Here is a 23,171-nt window from a genome sequence, read left to right as displayed (position 1 = left end):
CTTGGTAAGTTTGGGATTTTAATTATGTACTAGGTGTGGAGCCTAGGACCTACACAGAAGTGCAGATAAAGTCTGTGTTAGTCCAGCATTAATTCTGTGTGTCCTAAGTTTTACCTAGCTGTAAAGCAGACAAGTTGTACAGGTAAGAGTTATAGGGGCATTTTATAAAGCAGTCAGGAGGCCTAATCACTTTTAAATTGTGTATTTCTTGCATAAATTCCATTTATAAAATTTTTCTTGCCTTTCACAGACAATCTGACATGCCTCAACTTTCTGACTTGTTGGAAATAACCAGTTAATTTACTTTAGGACAAAAATTTACCATATAACATTTTAAAATATAAATTCCTTTAATATCAAAGATAACAGTCCTTTCCCAAAACAAACTTCCTTCACGCCTGTGGACTAGACTGCCCAAGGCCATAAGAGTAGAAGTTAGGATATTAAACGGCTCAGGATGTAGGATTTTCATTAAATGAAAATCTTAGGATGTAGCTATTTTCATTAAACCAATATTAATGTTTCATTTATTAAATTAAAGATTATTTTGTTTGGGTTGAGTCATAGTTTTGTTTTGATACCTTATAGTATTTGGCAGAGATAAAAATGAAATTGCTTGATTAATAAATGCAAACGAAAATGTATGCTGGCAACTCTTAAGACACTTCTAACTTTACTGTACCAGTAAGTTTTAAAGATTAAAATCACGTGAACTGAAAGATCCCACAGCTTTTACTTTTCCCTTAAAAATATTTAAGCACTTTTTTGCCAATTAGAGTTCTTTTAATAGACATTGCACACATAACACACATACAGCCACAAAGACAACCAGAGATTTAGTAGTTACAAGATTTTTTTTCTGCTCATTTCCCAATTGACTTATTCGCCTTTGGGTGGGGTCCTTTAAGAAAAGAGCTAGGAAAGCAGTTTCCAGGGCCTAATAAACAAGTAGAGCTGGAAGACAAAGACTTTGAGAGGTACTTACCTTTAATTCCAGGGGTTCCGTAAGGAAAACAGATTTTCCCCAAAATGGGATTGTGGTGCCTTTTCTGTTTTCCCAAGGAGTCCCAGGCCACTAGAAGCCATTTTAGGGTCTTTTATACATGCACCAAGGGTGGCAAGACAGAGTGGAGAAAAGTAATTCAGTTAACCGGGAAAAAACCTTTTCCAGGAAAGCAAGATTTATGAAGAGAAGCCTTTTGAATGTACTCACAGCTTGGAGGAGGGAGAGACCTAGAGAGGGTTTTCATCAGGAAGAAAGATTTGTTTGTTTGTTTGTTTGTTTGAGACGGAGTCTTCCTCTGTCGCCCAGGCTGGAGTGCAGTGGCACAATCTCTGCTCACTGCAAACTCTACCTCCCGGATTCACACCATTCTCCTGCCTCAGCCTCCCGAGTAGCTGGGACTACAGGTGCCTGCCACCACGCCCGGCTAATTTTTTGTATTTTTAGTAGAGACGGGGTTTCACTGTGTTAGCCAGGATAGTCTCGATCTCCTGACCTCATGATTCGCCCACCTCGGCCTCCCAAAGTGCTGGGATTACAGATGGGAGCCACCGTGCCCAGCCAGGAAGAAAGATTTTATGAGAGGTGCAAGCTTGACACAGGGAGAGATAGGATTTAAGGTAGAAGCAGAAGAAAGTGTGAATACAGAGAACCTCTTGCCATTTGCGCTTCCTGGTTATAAAGTTGTTAAGGTTCCTGAGAATTTGGAAGTTAAAGGTGCCATTTCGGGCCGTCAGTTGTCATTATCTAATGTGTACTGGGGCCAGGCCATGTTACAATAAAAGACTAAGCCAAGTTTGGTGAGGTCGGGAAGGAGACAGCACAGGGGAGAGGGTGTGGGAACATGGGATTGTTTGGCACCCATGTGGACTGGCAAGAAGCTACCGAGGGTGTCTGTTTTTGTTCTAGGCGTCCCCAGACAAAAGACAGAGACCCAGAGTCCTCTTTCTAAAGAGGATGGTCAAGCTGAGAAGAAACTGGGCATCCCCAAGATTTCCTCTGGCTTAGTCCCACTGGTCCTCTGAGGACCAAGACAGCAGACCTGACTTTTTCTGGGTACCGTGAGAAAGCCAGGGGAGGGCAGCTCTTACCAGTCAGCTGGATTAGTGTCTCATGTTGATGTTCCAGTTGGCCTCTTGGACTGCAGCTGCACAAGGGAGAGAGAGAGAAAAGGGAGGATGAGAGAAAAGCGAACAAAGAAAAGACGAAGTGGTGGCCAGAGACCTTCAGGATCCAGGAATTAACTCAGGACGAGCTGCCATTGCCCACTGCTTCCTGGATTGCAAGAGAGCCTCTGTCCCCAGCACCCATCCTGGGTTTCGGCACCAAATGTAAGAGTCAGAGGAAAGAAACACGAAATGCGGCTTGACTGTCTTAAGACAGGTTTATTTTAGAAAAAACCTGAGGGGCTTCTGGGTGATTTCTGTCAGAAGTGCTTTGTCTTACAGACTGAGTGTATATTGGTTTTAGGGTGAGGGGGCTTATTACAAGCTTGGAATGTTTCCGTGTGGGGGAGAAATTTATGGCGGGGTTGGAATGTCTCTGGGCAGAGGGGGGTTATCTTGGGGCTAGCATGTCTCTGGTCAGGGAAGAGTTTGGAATGTTTCTGGTTGGAGATAGCCATTAGGCTGATGCCCTTTGGATTTAGGCAGTTTTTGATTAAGGCGACTTTTAAAATGAGATGCTTGTCTATGATGTTGATGCTTCTGCTCAGTCACCCAGCCTCTAGTCAGAAAGCTTTTTTCTAGGAAGGGCAGAACTTCAACTTTTCTCATCTTACCTCCACCTACCCATTACTGAGATTACATCCTGTGTGTGTATGTTTGAAAAGTGGGGACATGGTTTGTGAGCATGGTGCGCTCAGACTGCTAGGACACTGACCAACTTTGCCTCAGCTCGTAGAGGTGGTGGATCCATACCAGGACACAGGCCAAGAGGACATCAGGCTGCTGTCCCTCCCCACCACTGAACACTCAGTTCCCAAAAAGAGAGGATTATTCAGAAAGCAGCTTGCCAGTGTTCCTACCCAAGCTTCAGAGCCCTGTCATATTTTGCCTGGAGGTAGAAGAGAAGCAAGCTATGAAACAGCTCCTAACCTCTTCCCTAAGAATTAACTTCAATTGCAACAGATCATGAGACACTTAAGCCAAAGGGCACTCCATCCTTGATGCAGTGGAAATGGAGGTGAAAAACAATTCACAGGAAATTCGTGGATTTAATGAAGATACTGCCTGCACTGTAGGCCAGCTAATTTGTGGAGAAAACCAGGTAAAAACACTGTTAGGGAGGAGTCCGTGAGGCATATAAACAAACAGCTATTAAATGCTGATCTCAGACAGTATTCTTAGAAAGGAGAGAAAACATACTTGGATTTACAGGGCAAATTTGTCCCTGGACTTTTTTGAGAACAATAGAGCCATCAACCAGCAGTTAGTACAGTTTAACATCTGAGGGCTGTCCAAGAGAGGAAGAGATTCCCACCATACCATTGTCATCCCAGGATGACTGCAGGCAGAAACAAAGCTGAGCCACTTCACCTTCCCTCAAGAGCAATATCAGAGGCTTAAAGTTATGAGGAAGAAATTGACAGAGCAGGAACATTGCCATCGTGGGCAAGCACCTCATTTTAAAATTCACCTTAATCGAAAGCTGCCTAAATCCAAAGGGTATCAGCTTAATGGCTAAGGTCAGCATGACCATAAACCACAAATAAAATCTCTGACCAAATACATTCCAGACTCCTCCCTGACCAGAGACATGCACCAAGATAACCCCTACTCTGGCTGGGAAGATGCCAGCCCCGAGAAACCCCCCTCCGGCCAGAAAGATGTCTGCCCCCAAATAAACCTCCCCTCCGCCCAGAGACATTCCAAGCTTGTAATAAGCCCCCTCACCCTAAAACCAATATGTACTCTTAGTCTGTAAGAAAAAGTGCTCCTGACCAAAATTGGCCAGAAGCCCCTCTCAGGTTATTTCTAAAATAAACCTATCTTTAACCATCAAGCTGTGTTTCTTTCCTCTTTAACTATTACAGAAATAGACTTCACCAAAATAGTCCAGTCGGTCACTAAACAAAATAAAGCAAATAACAATAACAAGGCCTGGAGAAATTGAACGTACTCTGAGAAGGTTCAGTATGTTATCAAAAATGTCCAATTTGCAACAAGTACAGCCCATACATCAGAAAAAAAAAAAAGAAAAAAGAAAGAAAAGAAAAGCTGACAATAGAAACTGCCTGTGACAACAGATAGCAGATTTAATAGAAAAATACTTCAAAGTGTACATTATAAATATGTTCACAGAACCAAAGAAGAGCATGACTTAAACACATTGAGATTTGGAATCTAGCTGAAGGTTTCTCCACAACAACTACCCTACTTTCACAATTTTTCTAATGTAATGACTTCTGTAAAAAATGACAAAGCTGGCCAGGTGCAGTGGCTCACACCTGTAATCCCAGCACTTTGGGAGGCCGAGGTGGGTGGATCATGAGGTCAGGAGTTTGAGACCAGCCTGACCAACATGGTAAAACCCTGTCTCTACTAAAAATACAAAAATTAGCCGGGCGTGGTGGTGCATGCCTGTAATCCCAGCTACTTAGGAGGCTGAGGCAGGAGAATCGCTTGAACCCAGGAGGCGGAGGTTGCAGTGAGCTGAGATGGCGCCACTGCACTCCAGCCTGGGTGACAGAGAGAGACTCGGTCTTAAAAAAAAAAAAATGACAAGCCCATTATTAGTGGTTCATTAATTAGACTTATATTCATTAATAGGTTTTGAACATACATTGCTACCAGTATCACAGAAGGTGCAGGTTTTCTGCCATGTATGAATTGTTTGAAAGTAAATGCACTGATTACTCTGCAACAAGGCTCCCTCATAGCTATTATAAAAATAATAATATCTATGTATGAAGTTTCTTAGTTGTGTTTCCAAGTGTTTTATAAATACTTCAACATCTATGTTACATTAAGTATATATTTTTGTTGAAAATTTTGTTTTAAAAACTGGTAACATGCAAAGATCCCCTCAAGGGACTTTTTTTTTCCTCTTTTGAGTGCAAATCACCTTAGATTTCTCCCAGAGTTTTTCTGTTGATCTTTAATGTTCTGGTTTTCCCATTTGTTTCCTAAAATGTAGACCAAGAAAACTCATTATCATCTAGAAAGTATGGAAGAATTACTGGATTGTAGGTTCACTGTGCACTGTAGCCATGCTTGATCAATTCAACAAAATACCCCTTTCCACATTCCAAATTTTGGAATAGCACTGATGGCCAAGAAGCACTTGTTCTCTAATTGACTAAAGGAAAAAATATTATCCTCACCTATAGAAGACAGGTGCTGATGGCTTCCCTCATCACATCTCTACAGCTGCTGATGGCTTCCCTCATCACATCTCTACAGATTCTTCATGGAAAAATCCAGCAAAGCCCACTCCTCCTGGATGAAGTTCACAGCCACATCTTCAAAGAGCCGTGACATATCCCAGATATGTGTAGAGGAGGACAGGTGAGACGGACAGCACTGGGGATCTAGACTCAGTTCATGAGAGTTCACACTGAAGCGGTGTCACTGTCTCACGGCCATGGAAAACTAGGGCATGGACCACACAAAGAGTGAGGTTCTGAGCAGAAGTTTAATAGGTGAAAGAGATGAGCTCTCTCTGCTGCAGAGAGAAGGGTCCCAGAGAAGTGGGTTACTGCTTCCACAGTGAAATGCAGACAGTTTTATAGATGAGCTTGAGGAGGCAGTGTCTGATTTACATAGGGCACAAAAGATTGGTTGGGGCCAGGTGTGGTGGCTCATGCCTCTAATCCCAGCACTTTGGGAAGCCAAGGCAGGCGGATCACGAGGTCAGGAGATCAAGACCATCCTGGCTAGCACAATGAAACCCTGTCTCTACTAAAACTACAAAAAATTAGCCGGGCATGGTGGCAGGTGCCTGTAGTCCCAGCTGTTCCAGAGGCTGAGGCAGGAGAATGGCGTGAACCCAGGAGGTGGAGCTTGCAGTGAGCCGACATCCTGCCACTGCACTCCAGCCTGGCAACACAGCAAGACTCCATCTCAAAAAAAATAAATAAATAAAAATAAGAATAAAAATTAAAAAAAGAGTAAGCAATGAAGGAACAGAGTGATAAATTTAAATAAATTAAAAGTAGGAAGGTAAAAGACTAACAACAAAGTAGGAGAAAAATACCTGCAGTACATGCAATATAAAAGGATTAATTTGTAGAGTAAAAACAAACACAAGATTAAAACATGGGAAAATAAAGAAAATACTTAACTGAAAATGAAAGACCATGTATGAAAAAATATCCATTTCCACAGTAATGAGGAAATAGCCAAATAAAATGTCAACTAGATGACATTTCTCATAGATTAGAAGGACGAAAATTAGTCAATTTGAGAATCCTAAGTGGCAATGACCATAGAAAATAAATAGGTATGCATGAATGAAGGAGTGGGGGTCAATAGATACATTCCATTGCTATTTCATGTAATTTGAACTTTACCGTAATCTAGAGCCCAGTAATTTTTCTCTAGGTAGTTTATTGTGCATTTGTGCTTAAAGACTATCGGAGCAATATTTTTCCCAAGAGCAAACAAAAACCCTGAAGAAGCTCAAGCACCGTAACTATTGGAATGGATGAGGGAATTGGATGGCACACAGCCTTAAACACTAGCATGTACGAAATGTACTGAGGCAAGGAAAACAGCAATAAGCCTTTTCATTTTAATGAAATAAGGCCCATCCATCCATCAAGCAATAATCTCTCTAGCTATCAATTTATTATTTATTTTTATTTATTATTCATTTGTTTGGAGATGAGGTCGGCTGTGCTTCTCAGGCTGGTCTAAAACTCCTGGCCTCAAGTGATCCTCCTGCCCCTGCCTTCCGAAGCACCCTGCCACTATTTTGCAATATGCCCAGAGAATTCTATTCTTAACAAGACCTACCTTCAAAAGAAACTATTTCTCAAAAACCGAATTGAGATTTTACCAGAGGCAAACCTCTTGGGGTAAAGGAAATACCTAATTCCATCCCCCTCTTTTTTGCCTCAACTAAGCAGAAGTGAGGGAGAAATACTTTAAAGCGTCACAACACAGGGACACAGGCTTCCTACAAATGAGGTCAAATCACAGGTCCATGAAATGCTTCCCGTAGTCCCACACCTGATCACCACATCCATAGCAGCAGAATATATACCATAATAACAGCAGAACACAACTGAAAAAATTATGCCTCAGACCTTTTAAAGAAGTCTAAGGGTACAGAAATAAGTTGGGTAACACTGATGAAGTGGACAGATGTCTACAAACACAATGTACATAGACTGTCATGAAGAAACAGAAAATCTGAACAGATCTTCAGTTCTAGGAGACTGTTGTAGTAATAAACAAAAACAAAACAAAAACCAGTAAAAACCAGTAAAAACCTAAGACCAAAGAGTTTTACTGCTAAAATCTACCAAACATTTAAAACATTAATACCCATCTTCCCCAAACTTAAAAAAACTAAGAGAACACTTCCAAACTCATTTTATGAGGCCCAAATTACACTAACACCAAAGAAAAGACACTACAAGAATGAAAGCTGCAGATAAGTGTCCTTTGTGAATATGATACAAAAATTCTCAAATACTAGCAAACCATATTCAGCAGCATATTAAAAGATTACACACCATGACCAAGTGAGATTTATCTCTAAAATGCAAGGATGGTTCAACACATAAAAATAGTGGCCAGGCACGGTGGCTCACACCTGTAATCCCAGCACTTTGGGAGGCTGAGGCCGGTGGATCACAAGGTCAGGAGATTGAGACCATCCTGGCTAACACAGTGAAACCCCGTCTCTACTAAAAATACAAAAAATTAGCCGAGTGTGGTGGTGGGCACCTGTAGTCCCAGCTACTTGGGAGGATGAGGCAAGAGAATAGCGTGAACCCGGGAGGTGGAGCTTGCAGTGAGCTGAGATCACGCCACTGCACTCCAGCCCAGACAGAGCAAGACTCTGTCTCAAAAAAAAAAAAAAAGTAATACAGCACAACCATCTCAATGTAGATGTAGAAAAAGCACTTGACAAAATACAAAACCCATTCATTCATGATAAAAACACAGAACTTGAGCTAGAAAGAAACTACCTCGATATAATACAAGCCATACATTAAAAAGCCACAGACACATTATAGTCAGTGGTGAAATACAAAAAACTTTTTCACTAAGATCAAGAACAAAACAGGATACGTGCTTTCACCACTTGCCTCGATGCACTATTGGAAGTCCTACACAGAATGATTAAGCAAGAAAAAGAAATGCATCCAAACCGAAAAGGAAAAAATAAAATTATCTCTGTCCACAGATGAAACAATCTTATAGGTAGAAAATCCTAAAGATTGTGCATATGCACACACACATAGAACACCCCAAAATGGTTGGAACTAACAAATTCCACAAAGTTGCAGGATACCAAATCAACATGAAAAAGTCAGTTTCAACTGGGTGTGGTGGCATGAGCCTGTAGTCCAAGATGCTTTGCAGACTAAGTCAGGAGGATCGCTTGAGCCCAGGAGTTCAAGGCTGTAGTACACTATAATTGCTCCTGTGAATAGCCACTGCACTCCAGCCTGGACAACATAGTGAGACCCCATCCCTTAAAGAAAAATCATTTATACATACTTCTCATTTATACATACTAACAACATATAATCTGAGAAGGAAATTAGGAAACAATACCATGAACAATAACAAAGGCAGCAAAAGACTTGTACACTGAAAACTATAAAATGTTGCTGAAAGAAATTAAAGATATAAATGAATAGAAAGACATCTCATTCATAGATTTTAAGATTTAATATTAAGATATCAATACTACTGAAGATGGTCTAGAAAGTCAATGCAATTCCTATCCAAATACCAATGACCGTTTTTTTTTTTTTTTTTTTTTGGAGACACAGTCTCACTCCACTCTATCCCCCAGGCTGGAGTACAGTGGCGTGATCTCAGCTCACTGCAATTTCCACCTCCTGGGTTCAAGCAATTCTCAAGTCTCAGCCTCCCAAGTATCTGGGACTACAGGTGCATGCCACCATGCCCGGCTTTTTTATTTTAGTAGAGATGAGGTTTCACCATATTGGGCCAGGCTGGTCTTGAACTCCTGACCTCAGGTGATTCACCTGCCTTGGCCTCCCAAAGTGCTGGGATTATAGGTGTGAGCCACCGCGCCTGGCACCAATGAATTTTTTAAAAAAACAACTAGAAATGCCCATCCTAAAATTCATAGGGAATCTCTAGGAACCCCAAATAGACAAAACAATTGATGAAGAAGAACAAGCCAAGTGCAGTCGCTCATGCCTGTAATCCCAGCACTTTGGGAGGCCAAGGCAGGCAGATCACTTGAGGTCAGGAGTTTGAGACCAGCCTGGTCAACATGGTGAAACTCTGTCTCTACTAAAAACATTTTTAAAAATTAGCTGAGCCGGGTGCGGTGGCTCATGCCTGTAATCCCAGCACTTTGGGAGGCCGAGGTGGGCAGATCATGAGGTCAAGAGATTGAGACTATCCTGGCCGACATGGTGAAACCCCGTCTCTATTAAAAATACAAAAATTAGCTGGGTGTGGTGACACACGCCTGTACTTGGGAGGCTGAGGCAGGAGATCGCTTGAGTCCGGGAGGTGGAAGTTGCAGTAAGCCAAGATCACGCCACTGCACTCCAGCCTGGCGACAGAGTGAGACACTATCTAAAAAAAATTAGCCAGGCATGGTGGTGTATGCCTGTAGTCCTAGTTACTCAGGAGGCTGAGGCAAGAGAATTGCTTGAACCCAGGAGGTGTGGGTTGCAGTGAGCCAGGATTGCACCACTGCACCCCAGCCTGGGTGACAAAGCGAGACTCCATCTCAAAAAAAACAAAAAAGAACAAATTTGGAAGTCTCACTCTTCTTTTTTAAACTTAAATATACAATAGATAAAACACTGTAGTACTGGCACAAGGATAGAAGATACATCAATGGAATAGAGAACTCAGAAAGATATCCTCACATATATGATTAAATGATTTTCAGTAAGGTACCAGGTTCATTCAGTGGGAAAAGGAAGTTATTGCAAAAAGTGGTGCTGGGAAAACAATTTTGACATGTAGAAGTATGAAGCTGGACCCTTACTTTACACCATATACAAAAATGAAATGAAAATGAGTCAAGGACTTAAACTAAACTACTCTTAGAAGAATACATGGAGGGAGGAATTTCATAAAATTGAATTTGGCAATGATTTCTTAGATATAACACACGCCCAGTCACCAAAAGGAAGAATAGACAAGTTTGACTTCAAAGTTAAAAACTTCTGTCCCTCAGGGGATACCATGAACACAGTGAAAAGGCAGCCCATGGAATTGCAGAAAATGTTTGCAAATCACATAACTGCCAAGGTGTTAATATGTAGAATATACAAATAAAATGCACTTGACAAAGTTCAACATCTTCACAATGAAAACACTCAGTAAACTAGGAATAGAAAGGAACTTCCTCAACCTGCTATAAGGCATCTATTAAAAACCCACAGCTAACATCACAGACCTAAGAACACCTTCATTTTCAGCACTGGCTAATCTCTAGGATCCGTTAGGCAGAAAATGAAGGCGGAAGCAGAGTTTTAAGCAGCCTTGCTAAGTGTTAAAGGAATGCCACAGCCTAGAACTATCCATAAAAACTGGAAGGTGTGAGGTTTTTTTTTTTGAGATGGAGTCTTGCTCTGTTGCCCAGGCTGGAGTGCAGTGGTGCAATCACTGCACCCTCCACCTCCCGGGTTCAAGTGATTTCCTGCCTCAGCTTCCTCAGTAGCTGGGACTGCAGGTGCGTGCCACCACACCTAGCTAATTTTTTTTTTTTTTTTTTTTAAGTAGAGACGGAGTTTCACAGAGTTAGCCAGGATGGTCTTGATCGCCTGACCTCGTGATCCACGCACCTCGGCTTCCCAAAGTACTGGAATTACAGGCATGAGCCACTATACACAGCCACCGTGAGGTTTTTGTTTCTGCTTCTTTAGCTCTTGTGATGCACGGAAATCGCTGTCAAAACACAGGCTAAACACAAGCTAAAGGAACAGGAACTTCAAGGGCTGTGCACAACAAGTAATATGATCTCTGCAAAAATACTTTGGAAAAGTCAACAAACAAAAATAGCAACACTGAAGAGGGAGAAACTGACTTCTAGAGTCATCCCTTATGACATTCAAATGTCCATGTTTCAACAACAAAATTTATGAGGAATACAGAGAAACAGAAAAACATAACTCATTAATGGAAAAAATCATTTGAGATAAACCATTTCTAAAACCCTAGACATTAGATTTACTAGACAAAGACTTTAAATCAACTTTTTTTGAGATGGAGTCTTGCTCTGTCATGCAGGCTGGAAGTGCAGTGGCTCACTGCAACCTCCACCTCCTGGGTTCAAGCGATTCTCCTGCCTCAGCCTCCCCAGTAGCTGGGATTACAGGTGCCCGCCACCACACCCAGCTAATTTTTGTATTTTTAGTAGAGACAGGGTTTCACCATGTTGGTCAGGCTGGTTTCAAACTCCTGACCTCAGGTGAGCCACCCACCTTGGCCTCCCAGTGTACAGGCGTGAGCCCCTGAGCCCAGCCAAATCAATTGTCTTAAATCCTTATTAGGTGTGCAACTACAACAGAGTGTCAAAATACATGAGGCAAAAACTTATAGAACTGTGAGGAAAAATAAGGAAATTATCTTTCATAGTGGGATACACCAACATACCTCTATCAGTAATTGACAAATCAAGTGGGAAGAAAATCATTAATGGTATAGTTTTGTTTTTGTTTTTTTCTTTTCAGTACCAAAGATATTTTTTTTTTCCTTAAGACAGTCTTGCTCTGTCACCCAGGCTGTGGTGCAGTGGCACAATCTCTGCTCACCTCAACCTCCACCTCCTGGGTTCAAGTCATTGTCCTGCCTCAGCCTCCCAAGTAGCTGAGATCACAGGCGAGCATCACCACACCCAGCTTTTTGTTTTTTTGTTTTTTGTATTTTTAGTAGAGACAGGGTTTCAGTATATTGGCCAGGCTGGTCTCAAAATCTTGACCTCAGGTGATCTACCCGCCTCGGCCTCCCAGAGTGCTGGGATTACAGGCATGAGTCACTGCACCCGGCCCCAAAGATAATTTAATGGCATAGTTTTAACTCAACAGCATCATCAATCAATTGGATTTAAGAGGTATTTGTAAGATACAGCAACCAACAAGAACAAACTACAAATCCTTCCCAAGATTGCATGGAATGTTCACCAAGTTAGGCCACATTTTGAGCCATAAAACACCTCTTAACAAATGTAAATACTGAAGTGGGAAGATTGCTTCAGCCCAGGAGGTTGAGGCTTCAGTGAGCTGAGATCATGCAATTGCAGTCCAGCCAGCCAGCCAGAGTGAGACCCTGTCTCAAATAAACAAAACAAATAAAACAAAGCAGAGTAAGTCTAAAATCAACAATCTAACCTAGTTTAGGCAACCAGAGAAAGAAGAGCAAGATAAATCTAAATCAAACACAGGAAAATAACAATTACAGAAAACATCAATGAAATTGAAAATTGAAAATCAGTAATATAGGCTGGGCACAGTGGCTCACGCCTGTAATCCTAGTACTTTGGGAGGCCGAGGCAGGAGGATCACGAGGTCAAGAGATTGAGACCATCCTGGCCAACATGGTGAAACACCATCTCTACTAAAAATACAAAAAGTAGCTGGGTGTGGTGGCGCGTGCCTGTAATCGCAGCTACTGGGGAGGCTGAGTCACAAGAATAGCTTGAACCCAGGAGGTGGAGGTTGCCATGCGCCAAGATGGAGCCACTGGACTCCAATCTGGCGACAGAGCAAGACTCCATCTCAAAAAAAAAAAAAAAAAAAAAGAAAATCAACAATATCAAAAGCTGGTTCTGTGAAAATATCAATAAAATTTATATATATATATACACACACATATATATATATACACACACTCACACCCTATAGCCAGGGTAAGAAAAAAAGAAGACCCAAAAAATTACTGATCATAAATGAAAGAGGGTTCATCACTATTAATTCCATGGACATTAAAAGAACCATAAAGGATTATTATGAACAATTCCATGCCCACAAGTTTGATAACTTAGATGAAATGGACCAATCCTTTGAAAGAGACAATCTACCAAAACACACACAAGGAGAGATAAGCAATATGAATAGGTATATATGTGTTAAAAGAAAGTGAATCAGCTAATAACGTAATAACGGTCCAAAAAAGGACAGACAAGGACCAAGACGGTCTCACTGGTCATTTCTGCCAAACATTTAAATAACTGACACCAGTTCACTACAATCTTTCTATAACATACAAGAGTAAACACTTCCTAATACATGCTGTGAGGCAGAATCCTACTGCCAAAACTAGATGGATACGTTACAAAGGTAGAAAACTATAGACCAGTAACTCTCATCATAGATACTAAAAGTTCTCAACAAATATTCACAGATTGAATCTGAAAATGTAGAAAAAGAACTATACACCACAGTCAAGTGGGAATCATTACAGGTGTACAAGGCTGATTCAAAATTCAGAAATTGCTGGGTGCCTTGGCTCATGCCTGTAATCCCAGCACTCTGAGAGGCTGAGAGGATTGCTTGAGCCCAGAAGGCAGAGGTTGTCCTCTGGGAGTGAACCAGGGGCTGCTATTCACTAGATCCTGCAAGACACCTGGCGACTGTGAGCATCCTGGTTCAACCCCAGGAAGTCTGAAACTCAGGAACAGGGACAGATCACCCTGTAAAATTTCCAAAAGTGAACCTCAATCCAAAGACATTCTGGCAAGGTGTCTGTGCCTAGGGCAGATAAAAGGAGGAGAGGCACGAAGATTTTTTGCAGCAGAGTTTCATGCACTTACTGTTTTCCTCATGTGAAATGTTCACAAACAGAAAAATATTTTAAAAAGAGCCATCTATTGCTCTGTGAAAAAAATGATAAAGTACTGCATCTGTTTGAAATGTACAATAAAGGACAAATAGTTGGTAATATTTCGAATCGATGAAGCAAAGCTGGCACTTGGGAATGTGGGGAAGGAATTGGAAATTTAGGAATTCATACAAACCCTAGAAGGGTTAAGTTCAGCAAACAGAATTGTGGATTTGAGACCTGCGTCCCACACATTTGGAAAATGCAAGGGCAAACAAATACATGGGAAAATTGGTACCCCTGGGGAGTGTTAAAAGAAATAAGAGGCAATCAGATTGGAGTGGCTGTAGTGCCCTGAGTTCCTACCCAAGGACACCAAAATCGAACACAAATGCAGCCTGTAAATTACCAATTTAGAGGAAAATGAAATTTAACCTCCGACTACAGGACCAGAACATTTCCACCTGGATAGACCTGTCAGAAATAGGAAAAACTGAAAGAAATTTGTTTTTAAAAGTGGCCTAAGATGGCTGCAGGTTGGGACATACAGGTACTAGAAACCAGACCCATGAAATAAAGCTGAACTCTCAGCCTGCAAGTCAAATATTTCCCTGACCTGTACTGATTACAACCTTGCCTATCAGATGAAGCAAAGGTAGGACAGATTCAGTCATCCCTCTCTAAACCCTAAGATGCCTGTGTATTGGTTAACGTTTCATATACTTTAACCACATACTTGCTTTATCTTATGTATAAGGTCACTGCCCACCTCTCCCATTTTCCATGTAACACAAGGTATAATGCTTCACGTAGCCACTCCAGGACACATTGTTTGTGCTGGGTCTGCCTTCCCAGGCTATTGTCCTTAAACGTGGCTCAGAATAAAACGGCTGTTTTCTTAATCTTTGGTTAACAGACCAAATAAGGCGACTCATAACCAATCAAAAGATTGAATTTGGTCTGCTTCCTCATACACCTTAGAAAAGCCTTTCCTTCAAACCCCCCTGACGGGACCCCAAAGAACAAGCCATGGTTGGGTTATTCATGAACTGCCCTTGGCTAAATAATTAAATATTTAACGGTGCTGCATTTTAATTTTTACAGGTGAAAGGCAGGATTGGGAACCCCACAGACCACAGCTCTTCCCAGGAGAACCCACACACGAGTCTGGATTCTCGCCGTGATCCTCCCGTGGCCCCCACACAATCTGGGGAGACGCGGGGCTGCGGGCACTGCGAGCGCTGTGCTGCCGAGAGGGCTCCGGACCGGGGCTGCTGTTGCCGCGCAGGGATGGGACAGGATGCCCGGGGTCCCGGCTGCTGGCCTAGCCCCACCCTGTAGCCGAGGGGACCCAGGGCCGAGCTGTGCTAGGGAGATTCGGGTCCGCAGACCCCGGAATCACTGCTAAGAGGCCCGGGTCCCACGACAGCAGGTCCCAACCAGCCCCTCCTCCCGCCCGGCCTTGCACACTCACCATTTCCCGGCTCCCAGGTGTCCCGGGTCCTCCCTTGGCTCCGGGGATCAGTGCTGGTCACCACCGGACCGAAGCTGTGGTGGAGCCACCTCAGCCTCTGGAACGCTGATTTCAGTGGGTTAGGGAAACAAGAGCCCCTTAGACTCGCGGAGCTTGGCCCCACCCTCCTGGCAGAGCGCCTGATTGGATGATTTACACAACCCCGTCCAGCACCCCTAGGATAGGGATCAAGCCCCACTCCCTAGGCCTGGGTTTCAGGAGAAGCCACGGAAAGCACGGAAGTGTGGAGCTGGACTGACAGGTTCTAGCAGCAGCCCTCCCACCCCCCGAGGCCAGGCTTCCTTCTGGAGCTTGGACGTGACCCCACACTGGGGACATTTGCATTTAAGAAAAACTTGCTCCGGGCTTTCCACAGTGGGCACTGGCATCTTCCTGTACTCACTGGGCCCTTTCTGTTTCTTCCTCCTGGACAAGTGTGAGCAGGCAATTCCATACTCCGTGTCCAATGGAGCAGTACCTTTACTGGAAGCTACTGGGCTGGCACAGGAGGGAGGGCCCAGATGTCTTCCATGGATCAGGAATTTGGGAAAAGCGGCTGGTGGCATGGCCAAGGCTTCCTCACACGTTATCTCAGTCTACCCATTTTCAGGGAAAAAAAAAAAACATGGCCAAGAAGGGAACAAAAATTAAGTGCATGGAAAAGAGTTATACTATCACAATATTCTGTAAAGAAATCAAAAGGGGCCAGTCGCGATGGCTCACGCCTATAATCCCAGCACTTTGGGAGGCCGAGGTAGGCGAATCATCTTAGGTCAGGAGTTTGAGACCATTCTGGCCAACATGATGAAACCCCATTCTCTACTAAAAATACAAAAACTAGGCCAGGCACAGCAGCTCACGCCTGTAATTCCAGCACTTTGGGAGGCCAAGGGGGGCAGATCACAAGGTCAAGAGATCGAGACCATCCTGGCCAACATGATGAAACCCTACCTCTACTAAAAATACAAAAAAAATTAGCTGGGCATGGTGACGCGTGCCTGTAGTCCCAGCTACTCGGGAGGGTGAGGCAGGAGAATTGCTTGAACCCGGGAGGCAGAGGTTGCAGTGAGCCAAGATCACCCCACTGCACCCCTGGCAACAGAGACTCCATCTCAAAAAAAAAAAAATGCTGGGCATGGTGGCACGTGCGTGTAATCCCAGCTACTCAGGAGGTCAAGGCAGGATAATCACTTGAACTCGGGAGGCAGGGGTTTCAGTGAGCCAAGATCGTGCCACTGCACTCCAGCCTGGGCAGCAGAGACTTCGTCTCAATGAAAAGGGAAGAACAGCAAACATTTGAACTAGCTCAGATAAGCATCCTCCTTCACAAGGAAAAGCCGCATTCAGAAAATGAGTCACATTCCCAACTTTAAGAGCCAGGTTCTGACTGCTGTAATGCAGCCCCAGAGAGGATCAACCTGTGAGTTCCCGTCCCCTCCTGAGTGTGGAAATGCTCCCTCCCTCAGCACCTTAATTTTCACCAGCAAGAAACTCTCACCTGAAATCAGCTTAAGGTTCTGATCTAAATAAACTGTCAAAAATCATAAACCCATTCTCCAGAAGACAGCCCAAACAAGTCTTTCTCCAAACCTGAACTTCACAGATTTTTTGAGGGAGTCTAGCTCTATTGCCCAGGCTGGAGTGCAGTGGCATGATCTCGGCTCACTGCAGCCTCTGCCTCCCAGGTTCCAGCAGTTCTCCTGCCTCAGCCTCCCCAAGCAGCTGTGACTACAGGTGCACACCACCATGCCTAGCTAATTTTTGTATTTTTAGTAGAGACAGGGATTCACCATGTTGACCACGTTGGTCTCGAACTCCTTACCTCAGGTAATCTGCCTGCCTTGGCCTCCCAAAGTGCTGGGATTACAGGTGTGACCCACTGTACCTGGCCTTTTGTTTGTTTGTTTGTTTGTTTTTAAAAAAAAAACAACATGGGGTCTCACTATGTTGCTCAGGCTGGTCTCAAAGTCCTGGCCTCAAGTGATCCTCCTGCCTCAACCTCCCAAAATGCTGGGCTTATAGGTGTGAGCCACCAAGCAAGCCCAGCCCAAGTTAGATTTCTTTTTTTTTTTTTTTTTTTTTTTTTTTGAGATGGAGTCTAACTCATCCAGGCTGGAGTGCAATGGCGTGGTGTTGCTCACTGCAACCTCCGCCTCCCTGTTCAAGTGATTCTCCTGCCTCAGCCTCCCGAGCAGCTGGGACTACTGGTGAATGCCACCACACCCAGCTAAGTTTTGTATTTTTAGGAGAGATGGGGTTTCACTATGTTGGCCAAGCTGGTCTTGAACTCCTGACCTTGTGCTCCACCCGCTTTGGCTTCCCAAAGTGCTGGGATTGCAGGCGTGAGCTACCGTGCCCAGCCCCAAGTTGCATTTTTATATACTAATAAACGGTCTGAAAGAAAATTAATGAAACAATTTACAAAAGCATCGAAAACTAAAAATTCAGCCAAGAGGTCTGTATCTTGTACACTGACCACTACAAAAGATTGCTGAAACAAATTAAAAAACAGACAAATGGCAAGTAATCCCATGTTCATGGATTATAAGACTTCCTATTGTTAGGACGATAGTACTACCCAAATTAATCTACAGACACAATGCAACCCCTATCAAAATCCTTATGGCCTTCTTTTTTAGGCTGAGCACAATGGCTCACACCTGTAATCCCAGCACTTTGGGAGGCTGAGGCAGGCAGATCACTTAAGGTCAGAAGTTCAAGACCAGCTTGGCCAACATGGTGAAACCCCGTCTCTACTAAAAATACAAAAAATTAGTCAGGTGTGGTGGCTCATGCCTGTAATCCCAGCTACTCAGGAGGCTGAGGCAGGAGAATTACTTGAACCCAGGAGATAGAGGGTGCAGTGCACTGATATTGCGCCACTATACTCCAGCCTGGGAGACAGAGTGAGACTCCATCTCAAAAAAAAAAAAAAAAAAAAAAAACACAACTAGAAAAAAAATCAACCCTAAAGTTCATTTGGAATCTTCTAAAACCAAAACAATCTTAAAAAAAAAAAAAAAAAACAAAGTTCAAAGACTCACACTTTCTGATTTCAAACTGGCTATAAAACTGCCATAATCAAAATCACATGGTACTTGCACAAGGACAGACATACAGCCCAGTGGAACAGAACAGAGAGTCTAGAAAGAAAATGCTTGTATATGTGGTCAAATGAGTTTTTGACAACAGTGCCATGATCATTCAATGGAGAAAGGACAGTCTTTCAACATATGTTGTTGGGAAAACTGGATATCTACATTCAAAAGAATAAAGTTGGACCCTTACCTTATATACAAAAATTTGAGTCAAAGATCTAAACTGAAAAGCTAAAACCATAGAAGACTTAGAAGAAAATATAGGGGAAATTTTCATGACATTGGATTTAACAGTCATTTCTTGGATATGAAATCTAAAGCACAGGCAAACAAAAAATAAACTGGACTACATCAAAATTTAAAGCTTGTGCACCAAAGGACACTCTCAAGACAATGAAAAGACAATATACAGAATGAGAGAACATATTTATAAATCACGTATCTTGGAAGAGATTAATACCCCAAATACATAAGGAATTCCTACAACTCAACAAACCAATGACCCAATTCAAAAATGAGTGAGGGACTTGAAAACATTTGTACAAAGAAGATATATAAATGGCCAACAATCACATGGAATAATGCTCATTATCACTGGTGATCAGGGAAATGTAAATCAAAACACCAGTGAGATAGTTCACAACTGTTGGAATGGCTGCCATTTAAAACAGAAAGTCGAATATAACCAAGGTGGTGAGCATGCAGAGAAATTGCAGTCCTTGTGTATTGCTGGGGAGAATGTAAAACACAGCTACTGTGAAAAACAGTATGGCTATACATGAACATAGAAAACCCTGTGCCCCAGCAGTTCCACTCCTAGGTATGTATCTAAAATAATGGAGGCCAGGCATGGTGGCTCATGCCTGTAATCCCAGTACTCTGGGAGGCCAAGGTAGGTGGATCACCTGAGGTCAGGAGTTTGAGACCAGCTTGGCCAACAAGGTGAAACCCTGTCTCTACTAAAAATACAAAAATTAGCTGGGTGTGGTGGCAGACACCTGTAATCTCAGCCACTTGGGAGGCTGAGACAGGAGAATCGCTTGAACCCAGGAGGTGGAGGTTGCAGTGAGCCAAGATCACATCACTGCACTCTGGCCTGGGCGACAGAGCAAGACACTGTTTCAATCAATCAATCAACCATGGAAAGCAGGGATTCAGACACATATACACCAATTTTAGAGCAGTATTATTCACAGTAGTCAAAACAGTTTTGTAGAAACAACCCAAGTGCTCAACATATGGATAGATAAAGTGTGGTGTATCCAATATACCACACTTGGGAATATTCAGGCACAAAAACAATGAATTACTGGTACATGCTAACATACGGATGAACCTTGAAAACATTATGCTAAGTGAAATAAGCCATACACATAACGACAAATACTGTATGCTTCTACTTACATGATGCACCTAGAATCAGCAAATTCATAGAGCAAGAAAGGAAAACAGAGATTACCAAGGGTTGGGGATGGGAGGAATGGGGAATGGTTGTTTAATGGGTACCAATTTTTTTGGAATAATGAAAAAATTCTGGAGCTAGCTAGCTGTGATGGTTCTAAAGCACTGTTAATGTATTTAATGCTACTGAATAATGGTAAATTTTATATTACTATATTTGACCTTAAAAAAAATTAAAAACTGGCCAGGCACCGTGGCTCATACCTGTAATCCCAGCACTTTTAGAGGCCAAGGCAGAAAGATCCCTTGAGCCCAGGGAACCAGCCTGGGCAATATAGTAAGACTTTGTCTCTCAAAAAAAAAAAAGGTTTAAAACATTACCTGGGCATGGTAGTGTGCACTTGTGGTCCCAGCTATTCAGGAGGCTGAGGTGGGAGGATCATTTGCTTGGGAGGCAGCAGTTTCAGTGACCCAAGATAACACCACTGAACTCCAGCCTGGGTGACAGGGAGAGACCCTGTCTGAAAGAAACAAAATTAAAAACTAAAGACACAATTTGAGCTACTAGAAAGGAAAACAACAATGCCTGGTATAAAATATACACTGGATTGAATAACCAGATATTTCAGGAAGAAAAGAAATTAAGACCCAATAATAGAAATGACATAATTTAAAAGATACGCACCTAACAGATTGTCAAAATATGTCATGCAAGAACACACAACTGCAAGGTGAGACAGACAAATTCACAATTAACTGAAGACTTCAACACTTCTCAGTAATTCAAAGATCCAACAGGCATAGATTCAGTAAACATTCCTTTTTTTATTTTAAAATACTTCACAAAGGTTGTATATGTTCATGACGTACAATGTTATGTTTTGATGTATATATACATTCTGTAATGGTTACCAGTCAGATTAACACATTGATGACCACCCATGCTGTACATTAAATCTTCAGAACTTGTTCACCTTACAGCTTGGTTTTTAACCTTTGACCAACATTTCTCCATTTTCCCTACCTTCTGGACTCTAGTAACCACCGTTCCTCCCTCTACCTCTGAGTTTGAGTTTTTAAGATTCCACAATTAAGTGGGTTCATGAAGTATTTGCCTATGTCTGCCTTATAGTGTCCACCCCGTTTATTCATGTTGTGACAAATGTCAGGATTTCCTTTTTATGGCTGAGTAAGATTCTGTTGTTTAAATATACATCACATTTTCTTTATTCATTCATTGATGGCTGCTAGGTTTGTTTCCATATTTTGACTATTGTGAATAATGCTGTAATGAACATGTGAGTGGCAGATAATCTCTTTGAAATACTGATCACTGCCTTTGGGCATATATGCATATATCCAGGGGTGAGACTGTTGGATCACATTGTTTTTTTTTTTTTTTGAGGAACCTCCACATTGTTTTTCACAATGGCTGTACAAATGTACATTTCCACCAACAGTACACAAAGCTTCCTTTTTCTCTATACCCTAACACTAATCTTTCGATAGTACCCATCCTTGCATGTATGAGGTAACATGTAATTGTGGTTTTGATTTGAATTTCTGTAATGATTACTGATATTAAGTCCCTTTTCATATGCTTTCAGACCATTTGTATGTCTTCGTTGGAAAAAATGTCCACTCAAGGTTTTTTATTTTTTCTTATTGTTTTTACCCCTTACAGAAACCAGTCTATTTTTCTTAATTTTTTAGTGTTTTGAGACGGGAGGGGTCTGATTATGTTGCCCAGGTTGGTGTTGAACTCCTTGATCTTCCTGACTCACACTTCTGAGTACTGGAACTACAACTGGGCACCACTATGCCCAGCTAATAATTTATTTTTTATGTTTTTAGACATGAAGTCTCCCTATGTTGCCCAGGTTGGTCCCAAATTCCTGGCCTCAAGCAGTCCTCCCAAGTACCTGGAATTATAGGCATGAGCCACGGCACCTGGCCTCCTAAACTTACAAGAGTGTTACGACTTTGAAACATACCCAGCTTTGTTGGTGTTTGAAACATACCCAGCTTTGTTGGTGTCTTCCCAGGCTGATCCTCACATTTGGCTTTGATTAACCTTTATCAAATTATTTCTGCCTCAACAGACTTAATTTTGGTCAATAATTTAACTGAGGTACTTTATAGATAACAGTGTCCGTCATACCGCAGGAAATACTTCAGTGTTTAGATAATGAGAAAAGCAAAAGCTGTTCCCAATGACAGCTGCTCCCCAACTCAGCTCAAGGCGAAGTCTTACCCTGTTGAAAACTGTCACAAACCTCCATCAGACAAAGCTACCAGGTGACCATAATGGATCAACATGAAATTCTGTAACTATGTCACTGATATAGTTAGAAAGAAAACAGACTCCAAACCCTAAAAATGACCAGAAATCTCCTCTTCTAATATGACTGTGCTTCTTATGAATTAGCTTTAGCACCACTCTATTCTTTCTGCCTCCTAGATAAGATCTATTAGAATTTCCGAGGACGCAATTGAGTTCACCTCCCAGCATCCAATACAAACACCTCACTTTGTTGAATAGCAATGAAATCACCCAAAAGAAACACAAATCCTGTAAGAAGTCCTCTTAAGCACTCTCTCATTGATAACCCTCAGTCATTTATGCTTTGTGTTCATCCTTATTACAACTCTTTACACACCACTCTTTGACTACAGGTGTGATTCTAGTGGTCTTTGGCAAGATGGCACAGACAAAAAGCATGCTTTGTTCTTGTGGTATTATAAATGAGAAATTAGTTTCATGAGAAAACTTGTGACCATGTAAGGAATTAAAAAAAATTTTCCTTTATATTTTCTTTTACATTTTTTAAAGAAAAAAAGTACTTGAACTTATATGCAAATGTTAATACTGACTCATTATTTAGAATGTATAATGAATAACCTGACAAAATTACAAAGTTGACCTGAAAATGCATAATTGCAATGGGATATTTTAATATATAGTCTCAGGTAATGGAAAATATTAATACAATATTTGTTAGTATACAAGTTGTTTTAAAAGAGTTAATAAAATATTTCTAAGAAATATCTGCATAAGTTGTTTGATAAATATGCATTGTTTTTATCACGTACAAACATAACTGAGAGAGTGCACATGATCACATTCAGCTGTAATTGGAAATTCTTGCAATCTGCCTAAGACATTTGTTCTCACAGAGACTGCGTCACAGCAGTTACTGCACAATGCAACAGAGGAACAA

The 23,171-nt window shown here is 42.0% G+C and overlaps 4 protein-coding genes across 4 annotated transcripts in view; 1 reads left to right on the top strand and 3 right to left on the bottom strand.

The window, feature by feature from the left end:
- The window catches only part of LOC126942481 (zinc finger protein 44), a 414,080-nt gene that overhangs the window by 202,779 nt on the left and 188,130 nt on the right, over positions 1–23,171 (bottom strand). The window lies entirely within an intron of this gene.
- Positions 1–23,171, bottom strand: part of ZNF20 (zinc finger protein 20) — a 201,259-nt gene that overhangs the window by 92,647 nt on the left and 85,441 nt on the right. The window lies entirely within an intron of this gene.
- Positions 1–23,171, bottom strand: part of ZNF823 (zinc finger protein 823) — a 445,525-nt gene that overhangs the window by 420,744 nt on the left and 1,610 nt on the right. The window contains exon 2 of the mRNA XM_050770303.1: positions 20,332–20,471. The gene's annotated coding sequence lies outside the window, so the exon portion shown is untranslated. The remainder of the gene's footprint in view (positions 1–20,331; positions 20,472–23,171) is intronic.
- The window catches only part of GET3 (guided entry of tail-anchored proteins factor 3, ATPase), a 422,808-nt gene continuing 402,116 nt past the window's right edge, over positions 2,480–23,171 (top strand). The window contains exon 1 of the mRNA XM_050770638.1: positions 2,480–2,483. The gene's annotated coding sequence lies outside the window, so the exon portion shown is untranslated. The remainder of the gene's footprint in view (positions 2,484–23,171) is intronic.

This window comes from Macaca thibetana, chromosome 19, assembly GCF_024542745.1.
Source record: "Macaca thibetana thibetana isolate TM-01 chromosome 19, ASM2454274v1, whole genome shotgun sequence".
Lineage (NCBI taxonomy): Eukaryota > Metazoa > Chordata > Mammalia > Primates > Cercopithecidae > Macaca > Macaca thibetana.
This window is presented reverse-complemented; position numbering and strand designations above follow the sequence as displayed.